The following is a 21877-nucleotide window of genomic DNA, read 5'->3' on the forward strand; positions in this document are numbered from 1 at the left end:
CCTTACATTGGCCATCACTAAGTGATGGTCCAAGATTCCATTCCCCCACCCTCTCCATATTCTTGCATCTAACACTTGTCTTCTCATTCGCTCATCCACGCACACATAATCTATCATTGCCTTTCGTTCAACAAGTTCACTGTCCATCCTCCTGATGACTCTCCATGTATACCTGTGGATCATCTTATGTCAATAGAAGGTGTCGGCTATTGCCAACCCCATACTAGCACAGATGTCCACCAAAGCACTACCATTCCCATCTACTTCAGCTGGCACACCCCGCTGACCAGCCACCCCATTCACTTGTACATTCCCAACTTTGCCATTCATGTCTCCAATCAAAAACACTCTCTTGCACCTCTCAAAATTGTCCTTGCATGCTTCTACTTTCGCTCAAAACTCTTCTGTCACTCTTCCCACTCTATCCTCTGTCGATGCATATGCACTTACAGTCGCCCAAGCTTGTATACCTACTTTCATCCTTACCCATACAATCCTTGTACCCTGTTCCATACTCTCTTATATTCTCCTTCCACTTCTTGCTTATCATCAGACGAACACTCTCTCTTGCCCTCTCATTCTTATTAACTCCCACACATATTCCTAAAGCATACTCCCATTCTCTCACCCTTTCACCTCTCCATTTAGTTTCAGTCAATCCACATACATCCACTCTTGCATCCTCAAGCACCTGAACAATCCCTCTGTCTTTTACTTCATCATTCACTCCTCTCACATTCCACTTTCCCATCCTTAGAACGTCCTTTGTCTGTTCCTTGGTCATCAACGTATGGTCCGTCCTGGTCCACGGCGCTTTGTTCACTTGTTTAGTTAGTCATTTTTATGGGGTGGGGCACTAACCCACCGCCAACCCTTTTAGTCGCCTCATACGACAAGCAGGGATACTGGGGGAGTATTCTTGAAACCCCTCTTCCCGAGGGGGAAGAACGATAAGAGTTAGTTTAATTGTTGTTCAGCAGTACAATATAGTGCATATCAGATACTGATGACTTCCCTGATGCAGTATGTCTGTCTCTGATTGTTTTAGTGAGGAAGAGCAGGGGACCAAAACTACTCTCATTATTTATAAGTCAAGAATATAGGCATCTGTGTATAGTAAGAAGAAAAATAAAAAAAAGGTCATAATAAGAGTCAGATGTAGGCTACCTATAGTTGCGGTGTGCGACTCTGAGGTTGTTATGATCGTGCCTTGGCAACCTATCATTCAAAAGTGCATCTGATTTCGTGTGTAATATGAGACGCATGTAATTCGTGTATTGTATATTCATGCATAATAATATGATTTGTGTGTAATATGATACGAAATCGGACACACTCTTGATTGGAAAGTTGCCAGGATACGATAATGACAACCTCAGAGTCGTGCACCGTGACTATAGTTTACATAGTGATTGGTGTATCATGCTCAGATTGAGTAATAATAACAGTAATTATTATCATCATCATCATCATTCGGACTTCCTTTCCCACCCTAGGGCAGGGTGACGAGTAGCAGTGACTAGACAGCCCAAATTTGCCCAGTGCAATAGGCCACACTTCCATTCACTCATCATTCAAGCCCCTGGAATCCTGGCTCTATTGGATACGCCAAAAACATTCACTACGTTCTGTAGCTTCACATAATCATATCCAATAGAGTAATTATTATATTCATATATATATATATATATATATATATATATATATATATATATATATATGTATGTATATTTTTTTTTTTATGAACAGTACAAGCTTTTCAAGTTTTGGAGGAACCACCAACCAGTTTTATTCAGCTTAGGGAGAGACTCCTTTTAGTGAACAGGTTAACTTGATGTAAACGATTCCAATACTGTAATTATCTTCATTCCACTGATCTGTTTGTTGTTTGTTTTGCAGTGGTGAGCAGAAACCATGTCTTCCAAAAGTACCATTTGAGGTGAGTGGTGTTTGTACATGAATGTGTACTTGCATGCTTGCTTGCATGCATGAGTGCATGTGTATGTGCCTGCGTGGTATTGGATGCACCATATATAACAGTAGTTGTCCATAGGATGTGCTGTACTTGATTTTGTGATATGCAGAATACCAACATATCTTTGACCAATTTATCTGTAGACCTGTTTACCTTTTTGCTGTGTATATATATCTCTATTTTCTTTTAAGCAGGTTGGTGAATGATGTGTGTTAGTTTATTTTTATTCATCACCATGATTTACATATATGATAGTGTGTGTGTGGATGACAAGGCATTAACCGTTGAGGAGAGGGTGGCCATTCTAGGAGGTCATTCCTGCCTGTATCATGGCAGAGTACAGTGTCTTACTTGTGACTTGTGTATGAAGCTGTGTCTGGATAATGTACAAGTCATTGCACACTGTATCCTGGTAGGTCCTATGGCTAGTGACCTTTATTTTCCATTATATATGATATCTAATACTGCTGTTTAATAAGACATGGGCTTACCATGCACACATTTTTCTCTGCATCATTTGGTCACAGCTCATTTTCTGCTTCAAATGTTAAGGGATAATTAATGCTCCCAATACACAGACAATTCCAGTTGTATGCCATGAATTATGTGCAGTACATAATAAGAAGAAAGTGGATGAAGAGTTTGGGAGGAATCTGAGTGTGAAATGGAGGGAGAGTAAGAAATTGTTTTGGAAGGAGGTAAAGAAAGTAAGGCAGTGTGAAAGGGGAAATAGTAGGGGAGTGAAAGATAGGAATAACAGATTGTTGGTGGAGAAGAGAGAGAAATTGAGGAGATGGAAGGAGCACTTTGAGGATTTGTTGAATGTAGAGAGTGAGAGCAGTGTGAGTATAAGTGGTTGGGGAATGGCTGGGAGAAGAAGAGATGAGAGGAGGGAGGAAGAGATCAGTAGGTCGGAAGTAGTGGAAGCGATGAAGAAGATTAAGCTGGGAAAGGCCCCAGGAATTGATGGAGTGTGTGGTGAAATGCTTAGGTATGGGGGTGAGATTGTTGTGGAGTGGATATGGAAGTTGTGTAGATTGGCTTGGGAAGAGGGAAGGGTTCCAGAGGACTGGAAATCAGGTATAATTGTTCCTCTGTACAAAGGAAAAGGGGAGAGAGAAGTATGTGGTAACCACAGGGGTATTTGCCTTCTTAGTGTGACTGGTAAAATATATGGTAGAATACTCATTGATAGGGTTAGGCATATGACAGAGGAGCTAGTTGGAGAAGAACAAGGGGGATTTAGGAAGGGAAAAGGGTGTGTAGATCAGATATTTGTTCTAAGATGTTTAGTGGAGAAGTATCTAGAGAAGGGAAGGAAAGTGTACGCTGCCTTCATGGACTTGGAGAAAGCTTATGACAGAATAGATAGGAAAGGTATGTGGAAGGTACTAAGAATATATGGAGTGGAGGGGAAATTGTTGAGTGCTGTGAAGAGTATGTACGAGGGAGCTAGGGCTACGGTGCGAGTGGATGGTGAGTTGAGTGAGTTCTTTGATCTCAATGTGGGACTGAAACAGGGGTGTGTAATGTCTCCATGGCTGTTTAATATATATATGGATGGGGTCGTAAAGGAGGTACAAGGTAGGGCAGTGGATGTGGGGGTGGCCCTAATGAATGAGGGTGAGATTTGGAAGCTTCCGGTGTTGCTGTTTGCTGATGATACAGTATTGATGAGTGAAGATGAATGGGAGTTGCAAGGTTTGGTGAATGAATTTGGGACAGTGTGTAGGAGGAGGAAGCTGAAAGTTAATGTAAACAAAAGTAAAGTTATGGTGTTTGAGAGGAATGAAGTCACAGAGTGTGCAGTGAGGTTGGATGGTGAGGATATGGAGAATGTGAGTGCATTCAAGTACTTGGGTAGTGTGATGAGTAAGGATGGAACTTTGGGGGATGAAGTACGTGAAAGGGTACAGCAGGGAAGGAAGGTTGTTGGCACACTGAAAGCAGTGATGAGAAATAGGGAGGTGAGTATGGAAGTTAAGAAGTCACTGCATGATGGTATTGTGATCCCTACCCTGACGTATGGAAGCGAGGCGTGGACCTTGCAAGAGGGGAACAAGTCAAGAGTGAGAGCAGTGGAAATGAGTTACTTGAGAGGAATATGTGGAGTGACATGGAGGGACAGGTTGAATGAAGAAGTGAAGGAACGTTGTGGGGTAGATGTGGATGTGGTTGAAAAGATTAGGAGAAATACACTGAGGTGGTTTGGACATGTGGAGAGGATGGAGAATGAAAGACTGACTAAGAGGGTGTATGTAGGTGAGGTGGAGGGAGGGAGAGGGAGGGGTAGACCGAGGGTGAGGTGGAGGGATGGAGTTGAGAGGTATATGAGGGAGGGGGGGGTGAGTTGGGGGGAGGGGAGTCAAATGGTGGGTGACAGAGTGACTTGGAGGCGTTTTGTCTGCGGCCACCCTTTGCGGGATTAGGGCGTCGGGCTATAGATAGATAGATAGATAGACATAATATCCACACCACTTGTTGTAATAGCTTAAAATATTATGTATGTCCTACTAAGACTTCAAGAACACTTACTGTACAGTAGGTAAAAATAACAAATATTTTTTTGTTCTTGTGCACACGAGCTTGAATTCCCCAGCATTTGTATGTCACAGTAATATACAGGCAAACCCCGGTTTAACAATGTAGTTGGTTATGTAAAAACCAATCGCTAGGCAGGGTATCGTATATCGGGGCTGATTTAATTTGTAAAGTATAGGGATGTGTTTTTGAGCCTTGGGTTTCCCCGCCCCGTCAGCCAAGTCCTAAACCCACCCAAATGAGTCCCCCCAAAAGTTTAAAGCCATTCTAAATGGCCTGACAGCTGTAAAAGAAGCTAACCTAAGCCTAACACCTGTAAATAACTCACTAACCCCAGCATGTGCAGCACACTTACCAGGCATGACCACACTTATTTAGGCCAAAATTCACACAAAATCACACTCCACACACAATTAGTAGTGCCCTACTCACGGCACTGCTGGGACACAGTTACGATGCACTACAATAGCGGCTTGTGTAATGTTGGTGATGCAACAAGATGCAGGGTAGGCAAACGTAAGAGAGTTCCTCTCTCAGAGACAGCTGGTGTGAGAACAACAACATGGGTGCGGAGGCTGTGCAAACATTTCTGTGCATCCTGGCAGATGGTTGGGCTCAGCCGGCCGCAGAAAAGCGCGTGATTCAAACTTTTGGCCCATTACTCCCGGATGAAACATCGGAGGACCCATTGTTAAACCAGGGCTCGGCCATCATCAGGCAGGGTAGGGTGGTATTTCTACCCCCATCACTAATCCGGGGTATTGCATATAGGGGTATCATAAATCGGGGTTTGCCTTTATGTTATTAACATAATGTATCGGACCACTTCCTACAGTATAATATTTCATAGGATATTGTCTTTTCTCTTTGTAAACAGCATGGGAAGAAATAAGTTCTCCTGTCAAGTTTTCACTATTCCATGGCAATAAGAAATGGTACAGTAATCTCTCATTTATATGGATGACCACTACCCAGACCATCCATTACCCAGACGCTGTGGTTTGGCTGTTCCAAACAATTATTCATACATTTTCTCCAGCTATCCTGACAAAATGCTTGCGTCCATTTGAAAATTATGGCCGTGTGAAAAATTTCCACCCAGGTGGGCAAGAATATTCCGTTGGCACCACTATGTCGGCCTGGTTAGTATACCCTACGTCTGCCAAAGACCCCCCTCACTCACTGTCAGTTCCTACGCATCAACTGTATAATGAGCAGCTCTTCCCGGACAGTTGTTGTGGTGGCGCACGTGGTAGCTTTCATGGTGGTTCCCTACCTGCTTCAGGCCTTGCTATTCCTTGCATGTCTCTTCTTAGGGTGTGTGATGATGCCCCTCCACCAGGGAAAAGGAAGAGGGTAGTGTTGACTATGGAGAAGAATCGGGAGATCCTGAGTAAGACTGATGGACAATAATCCACTTCCCACATCTTGAAGGAGTAAGACCTGGCCTACTCAACCCTACATGACATCAGGAAAGCCCATGACAAACTCACCCAGTACATGGCAGACTTTGACAAGAAGGACAGGCGCAGTACCGAATGGAAGGCAGTGAGCTTGCTCTGGCATGCTGAAATCGAATGTTCGACATTGATCTGGTACCGGCAACAATGGGCGGCAAGCGTGCCAGTGAGAGGCACCGAGTTGAAGGCTGCTGCCGAAAAGTTCGCCCACCTTCACAACGTCCCATACTTCAAGGCATCCAAAGGTTGGTCGTTCAGGTTCATTCTTCGACATGGCCTTACAATCGTAAGACCCATGGTGAAGTTTTTGGACCCTAGTGAGGAGGGAGTGGAGGAGGTTTGGCAGAATTTTTTAGGCTTGATTGAGAAGGAGGGCCTCGCCCTTGGTCATGTCTATAATGCTGATGAAAGTGGCCTCTATTACCAAGTGCCCACCAGCACTCTGGTAGATGACAAGGAGACGTGTGTTCCAGGCCACAAGTTGTGTATGCTGCGGGTATCTGTTTTGTGCTGTGCCAAAGCTGACGGGTCGCACTGGCTGAAACCTGTTATTGTTGGGCTTGCAGAACAGCCCTGTTGCCTTTGTTGGCCAATAGATGTCCATCCTGTTGTGTGGTAAATTCTGTATGGGTCAGGTTTAACTGCATGAACTTCACAGATTTGTTCCACAGGCATTTTGTCAAGGAGGTCATCCATTATCAGACGGAGGAACTTGGAATCCTGCGTGGCCAGGTAAAGGCTCTTCTTCTCCTGGACAATGCCCCTGTGCATCACTTTAAGAAAGAACTGGTTGCAGATGACGGTCGCATTAGACGCATGTTTTTGCCACCTAATACCACTGCTCTGATTCAACCAATGGACCAGGGTGTGATCGTGGCCACAAAGAGGCTGTCCCGATGGAGTTTCCTTCATGAGGTGATGGTTGTTCTCAAGGACGAGGACTAGCAGAATCGGGGGTGAGACGTGTGAGGGCAGAGGACATTGGAAAACCTGTGGCATTACAACTTTAAGTCTGCTGTGTACAACTGGGCAGGTGCATGGAAGGAAGTCTCCATGAAAACCCTCGAAAGTGGTTGGTCTCGTCTCCTTCAGGAACATGAGAGCGGACACGACCTTCTGGGCTTTGTCATGGACAGCATCTACACTTGTCTTCATAACAGATAAGGCTGTGGATGTCTATAACATGCAGGAGTGGTTAGATGATGATGAGAGTGATCCCGGCTATCAGGTTATGTCAGACTTCGAGTTCGCCACTTCTGTTGCAGCTGCCTGGCCATATGTGAGTGACAAGGATGATGAGGACGACCTGGAGAAGTGCAGTACTCCAGCCATCCCCCGCCTGAACTTATTCCAGGCACATCTTGAGCGGGTGCTTGCGTATGCCAAGCACTTGGAATGTGACAGAACGATGGTGCTTCTTTTGCCCTGTGGAGGATCTGTGTTCTGTGCAAAAGAATCATCCAACGCATGAATTGTCACTCCTGTCTCTAGTCCAAGATTGACCCCTTTTTCAGGCCTCTGACCCCTCCCTAGTCCACCTTTTCCCTGCCACCATTACAGTGTCAACCCATGCCTTCAGTGACAGAGCCTCAACCTAGCACATTGTCAGCTGTTGTGTCTTCCCTGGATGTGAGTTTGCGGCGTTCTTCTGAGTCACCTGAAGTAGGCAGTTCATCACCACATCCCACAGCCACTCCCCTGGGCCAACTTCCGGAGATCCTCCTTGACTCTGACCAGTGGCATTCCTAGAAAGTTTTTTTTTTTTTTTTTTTTTTTTTTTTTTTTTTTTTTTACTGTGCAGCCCATAACTTTGGCGAGCACAGCGAGCCTGTACAGCTGGGGGGTTCAGATGGGGGGCTGTAAATCCCCACCTTCACCCCACCCCCAAGAAAATTGTGCATTTTGGCCAATTTTATGATCATTTTGAGGCCATATGGAATGGGTATTCATCATAAATATAGCATATTCTAAAGTCATTTTTAAGAACAGTACTCTGTCCCACTGAGTTACGATTCAGCCATTCCAGTTACCTTATACAGTACTACTAAAATTCAGATGCTCACATTTCCTTGAAACAACTATACAACTGTAATAAACTAATAACAAATTTTATATATATATATATGCAAAAGGGGGCCATGGCCGCATGGCCTGCCCCCTCGGTACGCCGCTGTCTCTGACTCAGACTAAGCTCTTCAGGGTATGCCACTAGACCACATGGGATGTACTGTGCACAGCAGCTTTGCCAGCCACAGTACAACAGTCAGAGTTAAGAAGGTAGCGGGTTATTCTGCCTGACACCCAGTGAGGAATTGCAAGTGTTTAAATCAATTTCATTGTAGCTGACTGTACTCTGTCATGATCTTATTCTATTTTACCATTATATTTTGTGTCCACTACATTTTTCTTGTGTAGATGGTTTTCTCTTGTTTTTTTCATCCCTTTGCAGGGTATGACCCTGCAGTGGTGATTGCTTGTCTGCAGTTGATGGGTCTGCTTTACCATGGTAATTGCTTGGCTGTGGTTTATAGGTCTGCCTGACCAGATAGTGTTAAACAACAGGAACAAGTGTTGAACAGTGTGTACTGTAGTGGCCTTTTACACTGGCTTTCAAAGTTAGGTCATTTGCAAATGGGGGCCAGAAGAGAAGTCCATCTGGACGGACCCACTACCTGGATATGCCTTTGGCTCTATTATGTCAGATAATTGAGGGATTATTATTATTTTTTTTTTTACAGTGTAACTTACCTATTTGTAATGATACTGATTCATATTACAGGATTTTGGCATCTGGCTATAGATAGGTAGATACACAAAATAAAAATGGGCAGTAGGTGTCATAGCAAAATATGATGTCATAACACATGACAGAAAAACGTCAGCATTCATCCCACTCCCATTTCACCCCTCGCATCTCATCAGGTTCTAGCCATGTTATTGTGGTATGGTTTTTTGTGTTTGTGATTGTTGAATGAGGTCATTGACCCTTAACCATGCTGTGACAGGAATATAGGTGGGGGGGGGGGGAGTGCCGGGAAGATATGCAACATCATCATACCCATATGCAGCCTAGTTGTTACTGTTATGTTAATGTTCTTTAATTGTCATATGTCATGTTGTTATGGTGATAACATGATGGTGGGTGTCAGTCAAGGTTGTTTAAATGGAGTAGGGTGGGCAGAAGGGGTAAAAGTGGGACTTTTAAAAAGTGGCCAGACAGAGTTGTGTAAGTATACATGTAAACATATTGTTTGAACTGGAGGAGCGATTTGGTAAGTATGGATTGAAGCAGATGGAGGGTGTGGAACGTGCGTGCAAGATATTCACAAAAGAAATCTGTGCAGCATGTGAGGTGGTGTGTGGGGTGAAGAGAAGATGAAAGGAGGTGCAGGGAACATCATGGTGGAATGAAGAGGTGAGAGAGGCTGTGGCACAAGAGAAGAAAGCATATGCTGTACAGTAGTGAGTGGATGAGAAACAGGGGTGTGGAAAAAGTTCAGAGATGGAAAAAAGAGTTATATGTAGGGAGGAAAAGAGAGGTAAAAAGATTATTAAGAAAGAGTAAGAAGAGAGTGGATGAAGAATTTGGAAAGAACTTGAGTGTAAAGTGGAGGGAATGTAAGAAAATTTTCTGGAAAAAGGTAGAGAGAGTTAGACAGGGTGCCAAAGAAGTTAGTTGGGGAGTGAAAGATAAAAATTTTAGATTACTAGTGGAGCAGGGAGAAAAAGTGAGCAGATGGAGAGAACACTTTAAGGAATTGTTGAACATAGAGAATGAAAGTAATGCAAGTATAAGTGGCTAGGAGAAGGAGGGATGTGAGAAGAGAGGAAGAAATCAGTAGGATGGAAGTTGTGGAAGCAATGAAGAAAGTTAAAATGGGGAAAGTCCCAGAAATTGATGGAGTGTGTGGTGAAATGCTGAAGCTTGGGGGAGAGATATAGTAGTAGAATGGATGTAGAAAATGTGCAGATTGGCCTGGGAGGAAGGCAGATTCCTGGAGGACTGGAAGTCAGGCATAATTATTCCCCTGTCCAAAGGAAAAGGGGAAAAAGAAGTGTGTGGTAATCATAGGGGCATTTGTCTTAGTGTAATAGGAAAAGTATATGGTTGAATGCTTATTGACAGAGTTAGAGAAATAACAGAGGAATTAGTTGACAAAGAGCAGGGAGGTTTTAAGAGTGGAAGAGGTTGTGTAGATATTCATTCTTAGATCTTTAGTAGAAAAGTTTCTAGAGAAGGGAAAGAAGTTGTATGTGACCTTCATGGATTTGGAGAGAGAATATGACAGGATGGATAGACAAGGATTGTGGAAAGTATTAAGAATATATGGAGTAGATAGGAAGTTGCTGAAGGCCATAAAGAGTATGTATGATGGTGCTAAGGCTGCAGTGTGTGTGGATAGTGAACTAAGTGAATTTTTGTGTTTGAAGGTTGGATTGAAACAAGGATGTGTCATGTCCCCATGGTTGTTCATTTTTTTTTTTTTTTTTTAATGCGAGGAAGAAGGAACCAAAGGCCATGAGCCCGCAGTAACAGTTCCCTCCAAGAGAAAAACAAAATACAATATAGAGCCAAATTCAAGATCCGATCATTTTGAGATGCCTGGACACACTGCGTTTGAAAGACTGGAGATCATAGGCAGCAGGAAATGCAGACAGAGGGAGACAGTTCCAGAGCTGACCTGTTGCATAAATGAAAGACTGGGGGTAACGGTTAACTCTTGCATTAGAGAGTTGGACAGAAAAAGGATGAGAGTTTGCTGCCAGACGGGTGCTACGCGCCCGTCGTAGAGGTGGAGGAATGCAAGCAGACAGTTCAGAGGAGCAGTGACCATTAAAGTAGCGATAGAAAAGAGATAAAGGTGCAACAGTGCGGCGAAGAGACAGAGGTTGAAGGGAGTCAGTAAGAGGAGGAGAGTTAATGAGATGAAAAGCCTTTGACTCCACCCTATTGAGAAGAGCTGTATGTGGGGAGCCTCCCCACACATGAGAGTTGTACTCCACACAGGGGCGGATAAAACCCCTGTATAGAGTCAACAATTGCGCAGGGGTAAAGAAAGAGCGGAGTCGGCTTAGCACACCCAATCTCTTGGAAGCAGATTTTACAAGAGATGTAATATGATCTTTCCAAGATAAGTCCCGAGTAAATGAAACCCCAAGCATGTTCAAGGATGATGCAGGATAAAGCTGAATATTATTAAACATTAGTGGGTATCCCTGTGGAAGATTTTGTCGGGTTGATAGGTGTAAGAACTGAGTCTTAGATGCATTAAAGACAACCATATTATTTTTACCCCAGTCAGAGATACGAGCCAAGTCAGACATTAGGTGTGCCATATCCTCATCCCTTGTTTGTTGAAGTAACTGTTGAGATGGGCGTTTGTATATGTTGGGGTTATAAAAGAGATACAAGGTAAGGCAATGGATGTTGGAGCGGCCCTAGTGAGAGAGGGCAGTGTTTGGAAACTCCCTGTGCTGTTGTTTGCAGATAATACTGTGTTGTAAAGTGAAGATGAAGAGGAGCTGCATGGCTTGGTGAATGAGTTTGGAAGAGTGTGTTAGTACCAGAATCTAAAGGTGAATGTAGGGAAGAGTAAAGTTACGGTCTTTGAGAGAAGTGAAGTCAGTGAATGTACAGTGAGGTTGGATGATGAGGAAATAGAAAATGTGAGTATATTTAAGTACTTGGGTAGTGTGATGAGTAGGGATGGAAGTTTAGAGGGTAAAGTGCATGAAAGGGTACAACAGGGAAGAAAGGTTGCTGGTTCCTTGAAAGCAATGATAAGAAACGGAAGTGAGCATAGAAGTGAAAAAGCTACTACGGGACAATATTATGATACCAACTCTAATGTGTGGAAGTGAAGCTTGGACCTTGTTGGAGGGACAGAAGTCAAGAGTGAGAGCAGTGGAAATGAGTTATTTGAGAGGAGCATGTGGAGTCACATGGAGAGACAGACTGACAAATGAGGAAATGAAGGAGCATTGTGGTGTCGATGTGGATGTGATAGAAAGCATTAGAAGAAACACATTGAGGTGGTTTGGCCATGTAGAGAGGATGGAAAGTGAGATACTGATGAGGAGAGTGTATGTGAGTGAGGTGGAGGGGGGTAGAGGGAGGGGGAGGCCAGGGATAAGATGGAGGGATGGAGTGGAGAGGTATATAGGAGAGAGGCGTGTGAGCTGGGAGCAGGGCAGTGAAATGGTGGGGGACAGGGCAACATGGAGGCGGTTTGTTTGTGGCCACCCCTCACGGGATTAAGGCATCTTGCAATAGATAGATAGATAGATATTGTTTGAGTACTGCAGTTTTGAGTACCGCTGTCCATGCTCGGGCTATATATACCCTGTTACTCGAGGTTTGAGTGTATAAGCAAATATGGCAGTTGTTTATCGGGAAAAGAGGTGCATACATGTTGAGATTGTATAAGTGAATGATTGTATAATGGTTAGTTGTAAAAGAATTGTGATGTGTATTATTACTACTGTATTTCAAGTAATGGAGCAGTGAGAATGAAAAATGGAACTGAAACAATCTGGAATTATGGTATGTGATACCACAATAGATAGGACATACATATTATATACATTATAGTATGCATAAATGCAATTTAGGCATAACCAGTGGATATTATTGATGCAACTTTATTTCCGGGCGAATCATTAATGGTGCAGGAAGATACCGTTACATCTTAACACCACATCTGGGGATCAAGGTTATGCACAAACTGTTGTATTGCTTTAGGCAGGCAGCCTGTGTCTATGGTCCTACATGTTTGACATTCAAACTAGTTCACTGTGCTTCCATACTGTAGAGTTAGATAATTGTTGCACATTTTACTGTACCTTACAGATTTTCATTTTGGAGGGTCAGAGTTGGGCAGTAGCAGTACACACACTGTCTTCTATATGATCTCCTGTTTTATGGTATTGCTTCAACAGTCTTTAATTTTTGACACCCTTTTTTCGATATCTGATTGAGCAGCTCTTAATTCAGCGATGATCATGGTGAAGAACCACCAAAACAGTCATTACTCTGAGTAAAATGTGCAGATATTATTATCAGTATGGACTGTGCATTACAGTTCTGAATGACACTTCATAATCTTCAGCCTTAAAATGACAAAAATTTTGTGAAATGTGTGAATGGTAATATTCTGATCCCTTGGTTAATGCACATAATTGGTACCAAACATGGTACGTGATAGTGGAATTCCGCGATAATGAAGGCACAGAACCTATGTGATTTGTCCTAATTGGTACCAGGCATCCCAAGTGTATGCCCAGATTTTTCCATTTTCACCAGTTAGACCCACTACTTACATACTTACATACATAGATACATTCTGTTATGGTAAGTATCAGAAACACACCTAGACATGGTTAGGTTAAAAGAAAATGATGCAAAGGGCACAGTAAGGTAAGGAAGAAACACATACCATAGAGAGACCAGAGATGGGCTTGAGGAAAGGGACTCTGAGGCCATGGAGTGGAGAGTTAGTGATCTCCATTACCTGGGGTTAACTCCTTGAGCAGGGCCGCAAGGCCTCAAAACCGTCAGAAACCACAGATACTGCATCGTCATTGTTGGTAGAAACCAGTATAGGTGTGCAATGACTGTTTCTACCTGAAACATGTGCAATAATGACAGGAATGCAGATTTTCATCTTGCAGTGATAATGAGAACAGCTATAACCAGGTGTGCAGTAACCAAGGGATCACTGTACATCACTAACAAGCAGCTGGTCAGCTTGTAAGCAAAGAGATTGCATTATTCTACTTTAAAGTTTAGCTTACCTTTTTTGATAGTTATCCTAGTATAATATCTACATTACAATTCTTAATCCATTCACAATGTAGTGATGCGTTCTTCTACCTTCTTTTTGTTTCATTTTGTTTAGTTTTTGAAGAGTCCAATATGCTTGCATGCATCAGCCTTGGTCATCCAATGGCAGCTGTCCAAGCTGCTCAATCTCTGGTAGCTTCCCTGTTTAGTCCCTTATCCCTGAGGTCATACTCAGTAACATTGCCCCAGGTCCTTTTTGGTCTTCTTATTGCTACCCTACCCCCAACATTAACACTTCTCACTCTCTGCACCCAGCTATCATCCCCTATCCTCTCCACATGCCCAGACCATCCCAGTCTACTATATCACAACACCAATACACTCCAGTCCCATCCTATCCCCCAACTCTTCCATCATAAACCCAGCACCCCCAGGCCTCTCATTCAGGGACGCATCGCACATCCACCTAATCGTTGCCATTTCAGTGTGTTTGAGCCTGCAAATATCCTCTTTCTTTACTGCCCAGGTCTTACTACCAAACAGCATTGCACTCCTAACACATGCTGCATACAAAGATCCCTTGGCACGTAGGTAGAGCCCTCTCAGTGTCAGGAGAGGCAACAGCTCCATGAACTTCTTCCATCCACTACTCACCCTAATCACAGAGCTAGCTCCAGCCCCACCTCCAGTACATGTGTCCTAAATAACAAAACTCTTCCACACACTCAAGAGACTCACCAACGAGTTAAGTCCTTTCACGCCTGTCAATATTCACTTGCTCTCCATAACACCATGCACATATGAAATCAGCATTACCTTTTAGTCTGCCTCTAATACCACCACATCTCTTATGCACCCACTTCTCACAAACACTGAACAAGATGGAATTACTTCCCACACCCTTATGGCAAATTGCATGTGGCCACTCCCCCTCTTCATTGACAGTACTGCCCCCAGCCCTGGATACCACCACTTTTGTTTCATCTTTTCCAGTTTCTTCCATCCTTCTTGTTATTTTTTTATTACTCTTCTTTCCACTTCAGGTTGCTCTGCACTGAATGACAAACCTAATGGTTTCCTGTAATCCAGGAAACCATTTACAACACTGGGTGGTAAACATATAACCATATGAAGAAGTGATGTGAAGCATACGCTTGATGCCCCAGTTTACTTGGTGGAGAGATGTAAATGAGGCGTCCATCCAGGAATCAGTTTTCCACCCTCTTTCCTGCACCTCACCGTGGTGAGGCACTGTCCACCGCAAGGGAATATCATTTCACCACTGGGGATGACCTTGCAGGGGCGAATGTTTGCCTGCGGCTGATGGGTCTGCTTGGCCAGACAGACCGAGAATACTACTATTAGTATAATAAATAATACCTGTAATAAGAAAAATGGGCACAGCTATTTCATAATACCCCCTTTGACATGTAGAAACCCAAGGCTAGACTACTGTGGTCCCAGTAGTGATAGTACATTAGTATACCTTTTACCTCCGGATCTTTTTAGTATTCTTCGATACCAATAATATGTTATCTATTTTCAGTTGTACTATGAACATAAATGTAGGAAAAAGAGTAAGAGAGGCCTGGAGTTTAAGAAGCTTGTCAAGAAGAAGTATGATAGCCTCAGTGAAGAAAAAAAGCTGAAATACATTGCATTGGCTGCTGTAGATCTTTATAATTATGATGTGAGTGAGTTGTAAGTATGAGTAAGCTAGGGATTTTGATGTCCTTGGAAATTAGGCAGTGCTTTATTACATTAAAATTACAGTAGATTTTGTTCATTGCAAATTTGTATTTAATTGTATGCTAAGTTCTCCATTTTAACTTAAAGTTAACTTTTCATGTCAAATATTATTCAAACTTTTCATAACTAACTTTTTGTTAACTTCATGTTTAACTTTATACAGACTTTTCATGTACAATATTTCCTTGAGTTGCATAGAATTTTGTTGAGGCAGCGTGTTTTAAAAAAATGAATAGGCTTATTGCAAACAAAAAGATTTCAGAAGAATTGTTTCTTGTTTCACTGTTGAGTGTAAAGTTATTAAGTAGAGGTCAGTGTTTGTTATATATAGTGTGCGTTGTCTGCTTTCAGCGCAAGGCAGCTCAGTTCCTCAAGACACATCCTGAGTGGTGTATTCCCCTTCGCCGTGGACCCAGCAGGGCTGAAACAGAACTTTATCTTCGGTCAGTAACTGATGATCAGCTAAGTTACAGTTATGCAGTCTGAATGTTTTGCATCATTGTTCAGGTGAAGCTTAGTAATAGGCCTGATGTGATTTTGTATGTTGGTGAATAAAGGATATGGACTGGGTATCTGCACACTAGATAAACATGATATTGTGTAGTAGAACAAAGCTGGCATTTGGTTCATTGCATACCACAGCCAACTATGAATTGTTCCTCAGTAACTCCCTGGTTACTCTGGATGTTGCTGGCCAGATAACTGTCAATACTTTTACTTTTCATTACTTCTGTCATGCACGTTTTGTAATTTTATGTGTTTGAATAAATATGATGTGCATAGCTCAAGGATCTAGTTAGTAGAGTGAAGTGGGTATACAGTTATCACCCACTTATCCTTCATAATTCAGCCAAGGCCTTGTTGAAAAATGCACTTTGCAGCCCCCATAAAACCCAGTACATACCATATAACTGTCATAACATAGAAAAACAACTCAAATAGAGTTTCTTTGATAAAAAGTCATGGTATCATGTATTACACATTATTACCGTACTGTAAATAAAGTACATGTATACTGTAGCTGCAGTAGTTCATGTTGAAAAAAATAGACATGCAGTAATGTAGTAAATAAGAGATATGTAGTATTTTACAGTGGAATATACAGCTCCTGTATACTTATCATACTGTAATTGAACAATTTGTTGATTATTCCTGTGTGATTTGTGGCATAGAGGAGGCAGTTTTACATCTCCTCTGCCCCAGTGTTGACTAGAGGTATATGGATGGATGTTGTGCAAGCTCTGGTACAGCAGTACAGGCCATAAATTCCATGACGAACATGACATGCACCAGCAATGGATGGCATACTGTCTGTGAGTGAGGTGGAGTTGGCAGCAGCCATTGTTCTGGTGGGCATTGTTGGTGGCATGTGAGTAGCATGGGTGTTGCAGGGAATGGCAAGCAGCTTGAGAAATTCAGTTTCCATGTGCACTGCTGATTAATGCTGTCAAACATGGATATTGCTTTAATTCAGCCAGATTTATTGCTTTGTTGATAATGACATATTGGGTAGTGCATCATTGGATAAATAGGGGATTGCTGTATGTGATAAAGTTTGAAGGTGGGAGGAAGTGTGTTAAGCCAAGAAAGTGTATACTGTAGATATGGTAAACGAGTGTATGAGAAAGCAAGTAATTGAAGTTGATGAAGCTAAGGAGTATAAGGAGAACCATTTGACATAGGTTTGGCATCCCCATATTTAATATGATACTCAATGCAGTATATGACAGATGTATAGAACCGCAAGGCCAAGTAAAATACAACAAAAATATTTGATGACAGTCATTTTAGTGAGATGGAGCCAGGATTCCACAGGCTTCAGTGTGTAAATGAGTGTGTTGCCCATTTCACTGGTCTTGCTACTCAGAGTTCTCCCACGTATTTGTTTTCTCAGTCGTTTTATTTATATATGCATATATATATATATATATATATATATATATATGCATTTATTTATTTATTTTTGTTATTCTACCTCACCAAATCTTAAGGTAGAAATAAGGGCCAGGTTGATATTTCTTTTTTCTTTCAGACACCTAAAAATGCCCATGCGGCCACCAGTATCTGCATTCCAGTTCTTTTATAAGAAAAAATTGAATGAAGGAAAATTTAGTGATGTACACCACAGCCTTCGATTGAACTATGCTTCTGAAGTGTTTAGAAACCTGCCACAACATAAACAGGAACATTACAGAAAACAACACAAGGAGGTTTGTGTCAGTTTGGTTTGAGTCATTTTTACACACAGCTAGTCACGACTAGCAGTCTTTCTCATTTTGTTTGTCCTTTATTTCATATGTTTTATGTCCAAGACTCTTTCAGTGAACAGATGTTGAAGTTGGATTTTTTTATTTTTATTTATGTATATATATATATATTTTTTTTATTCCCTGGCTGTCAACTTTTGCCTCCTTCTTTCTGATGGTAACTGTTGATCCCATATACCCTCTTTGGGATGTAGGGGCCTGAGGTTTAGTTACCATAGTCCACATGATTTAGAGGTATGAGATTTGCCATTGTCCCTAGTTTCATTAGTTTAAAAACTCTATCAGCATTAGAATATTTTCCTCCATGCATATTAGTCCCCCACTCCCCCCTTATTTTTTACCAGTAATTTCTGCAAATGTATATAAAAGAAAAATAATCATGTACAATGGACCTTCTTTACAAGTGGCATAATTACCATGCAAGTGTTGCTTTTGCTCCAAAAGGCAACACCAAATGTTGTACTATATATTGCGAGTTTGTAGTTTTGATTCTCCTCACCCCCTTTTTTTTCCCCCCCTTTTTTTTTTATTACAGTCAGTTGTTTGTGGATCAAAATATTTTAAAAAATGAGTGGATGAGGTATCATTAGAGATGCACATAATAAGGGGTTGCATATCTGTTTTAACTCAGCAGATGGCAAAATTATTTTATTTCTCTCTCTCTCACACACACACACACACACACACACACACACACACACACACACACACACACACACACACACACACACACACACACACACACACACACACACACACACACACACACACACACACACACACACACACACACACACACACACACACACACACACACACACACACACACACACACACACACACACACACACACACACACACACACACACACACACACACACACACACACACACACACACACACACACACACACACACACACACACACACACACACACACACACACACACACACACACACACACACACACACACACACACACACACACACACACACACACACACACACACACACACACACACACACACACACACACACACACACACACACACACACACACACACACACACACACACACACACACACACACACACACACACACACACACACACACACACACACACACACACACACACACACACACACACACACACACACACACACACACACACACACACACACACACACACACACACACACACACACACACACACACACACACACACACACACACACACACACACACACACACACACACACACACACACACACACACACACACACACAGAGGTTGCCGACAGAGACGGAGCTCTTCCTGGATCGTGGAGAAACAATCGCAAAATCAGCGACGAAAAGACCAACCTATTTGTGATCATGTTAATGAGTGTGTGAACGGTGGTCCCGTCGGACAGTAGTAAAAAAAATGCGGTTTCGCTCACAAAAAGAACAAGATATAGTGAAAATAGTCTCCATATGGTTGAATCATGGCGGACGGTGCAATGTTTACAAGTGGTGAGAGAGAATTCGAGGGATTCTGTGAAGAGGATGTGGGACACGGAAGTATTAAGTTGAACCAAACATGAATAGCAGGTGTAGAGAAAACAGCGGAAAGGAATGTCCAGGAGATAAAAAAGGTTTGGGCAGTAATTAAAGAGTTACAGGAACGGACCATAGAGCAGGATAACGAGATCAAAAGTTTAAGGAATACACTGGAAAAAATTCGTACACGTAGTGACGAAGAAGAAAGAGAAGTTACCGAATTAAAAGTTAGCAATGAATCAGCCTCTAATGAAATAAATCAGCTTAAGAGGGAGAATAAGAGGTTAGAAAAAGAAAGGGACAGGATGAAAAACAAACTAGATGAGTATGAATCTAAACAAAAAATATAGGACGAGCACTTTAAAGAAATCAAGGAGCAACATAAGGGGTGGAAGAAAATTCAGGAAGAAGGAAATGTAAATTTGAAAGAGATTATAGAACAACAAAGTAAGGAAAAAGTGGAGAGGGAAGTTGTTAGGGTACTGAGAAGTAGAGAATCTTTAGTTAGGGATGTAGCAGATAAGAAAAAATGTATAATAATTTCAGGAGTTAAAGAAAAACTTATGACAATAAGATCAGAAAGAGAAAGAGAAGAACTGAGGAAGGTTAAAGAAATAATATCAGTAGTCATGGAGGAAAACAACGAAGCTCAAGAAGAGATTGAAGAGGTGTTTAGGTTAGGAAAGTATGAGGAAGGAGGGGCAAGGCCATTGAAGGTAATAAGTCCCAAGCAACAGTAAGTGAAATTATCAGTAAAACATGGAAATTATCAGACAAGGAAGGGTTAAAAAATGTTTGGATAAGGAGAGATGCAAATGAGGAAGAAAGAGCTAAGATAAAGGACTTAGTAAAGGATGCAAAGGTAAAAAACAAACAGAGAATGGAGGAAGAGAAGACAGTATTTTATTGGAGAGTCATGGATCAGAAATTAAGGAAGTGGTACTGGCAGAGAGGAGGAGAAAAGAGGGTATAAAAAACATCAAAAAGAATTGAAAGGTGGCATATATTAATGTTGATGGTTTATTATTGGCAAGGCTAGAAATCAACGATTTTTTGAGGGTGCATGTTCTCCCTACGTGTCAAGTGGGGTTGGTGGAGGATTAGTGCCCCTCCCTGTAAAACAATTAACTCTAAGCCCTTGGCCACCCTGTTTGGGATACATGGCATCTGGCAATGAATGAATGAATGAATGAACCTGATGTTATGTGCTTTGTAGAGACCAAATTAAGAGAAGATATTAATGTTCATATAGGAGATGGTAAATACAAATTGTGGAGAAGAGACAGAAGAGAAAAAACGGGAGGAGGAGTGATGATAGCAGTGAAGAACAACATAAATGTAGATACTGAAGAAATGGGAGAAGGCAGGGCTGAAGTGATATACAGGTATATGAAATTGGAAACTGGAGAGAATAGCAGGAGAGATATGGCAGTAGTGTATGTTCCCCCTAAGACAAGAGCATGGAGTGATGATGAATACCAGGAAAAGTTGTTAGACATGGCTGGCTATTTACAGAAAATGAGAAAAGTAACAATACAATTTTAATGGGTGACTTCAATTGTAAAGAGGTGAACTGGGAGGAATGGGACTCAGGAGGCAACAAAGATTCATGGGGCACTACATTATTAAATATTACAATGAACAATGTGATGACGCAATGGGTCAAAGAAGAGACACGGTTCCGAGGTGAGGACACACCAGCAAGACTAGACTTACTGTTTACCAGAGAATCTGATGTAATTGAATCCTTGGAATATCTGTGTCCTATTGGAAAAAGTGATCATGTTGTCATTGAGTTCCAGATGATAACAGGGAATGAGGACCCAAGAGACGAGCTTTATAGACAAGGAAGATACAACTTTGGGAAAGAAAACTTTACAGGAGTGAGAAAATTTTTTGAAAATGCAAATTGGAGAAAATTCAGAGAAACAAGAGAGATACAGAGGAAGTGGGATATCTTTCTAGACCTCTGTAATTTGGGAGTGGAAAAATTTGTGCCAAGAGTAAGGGGGAAAGAATACAGAAAAAAGGAGTGGTTTAATAGAAGTTGTATGATGGCAAAAAAAAGAGAGAGATAAGGCGTGGAACAATTGGAGAGAGAGAGGTAACAACAGAACAAAGGAAGAATATAAAAGAACTAGAAATGATTACACAAGAATATGTAGAGAGGAAGAATGGAATTTTGAAAAAGGTATAATAGACAAATGTAAGGATGAACCCAAACTGTTTTATAGATTTGTCAATAGGAAACTGAAACAAAAGGAAGGAATCACCAAACTGAAAGTAGAAGGAGAGGTATATAAAGATGCGACAATGCAAGCAGAAATAATGAACAAATGTTTCCAGTCAGTTTTCACTAATGAAAGTGAGTTTGTGGAAGGGGAGGGAGTGACTAGAAATGTAGTGATAAAAGATATAAAAGTGGAAGTACAGGAAGTGTATAAATTACTGGAAACTCAAGATGTAAGGAAAGCCTCAGGACCAGATGGAATCTCTAATTGGGTACTGAAGGAATGCAGAGAACAACTGGTGGATAAGATTCACGGTTTAATTGTGTGTTCTCT

This window comes from Coenobita brevimanus, chromosome 71 (assembly GCF_032717465.1).
Source record: "Coenobita brevimanus isolate Jiangsu-jjx chromosome 71, ASM3271746v2, whole genome shotgun sequence".
Lineage (NCBI taxonomy): Eukaryota > Metazoa > Arthropoda > Malacostraca > Decapoda > Coenobitidae > Coenobita > Coenobita brevimanus.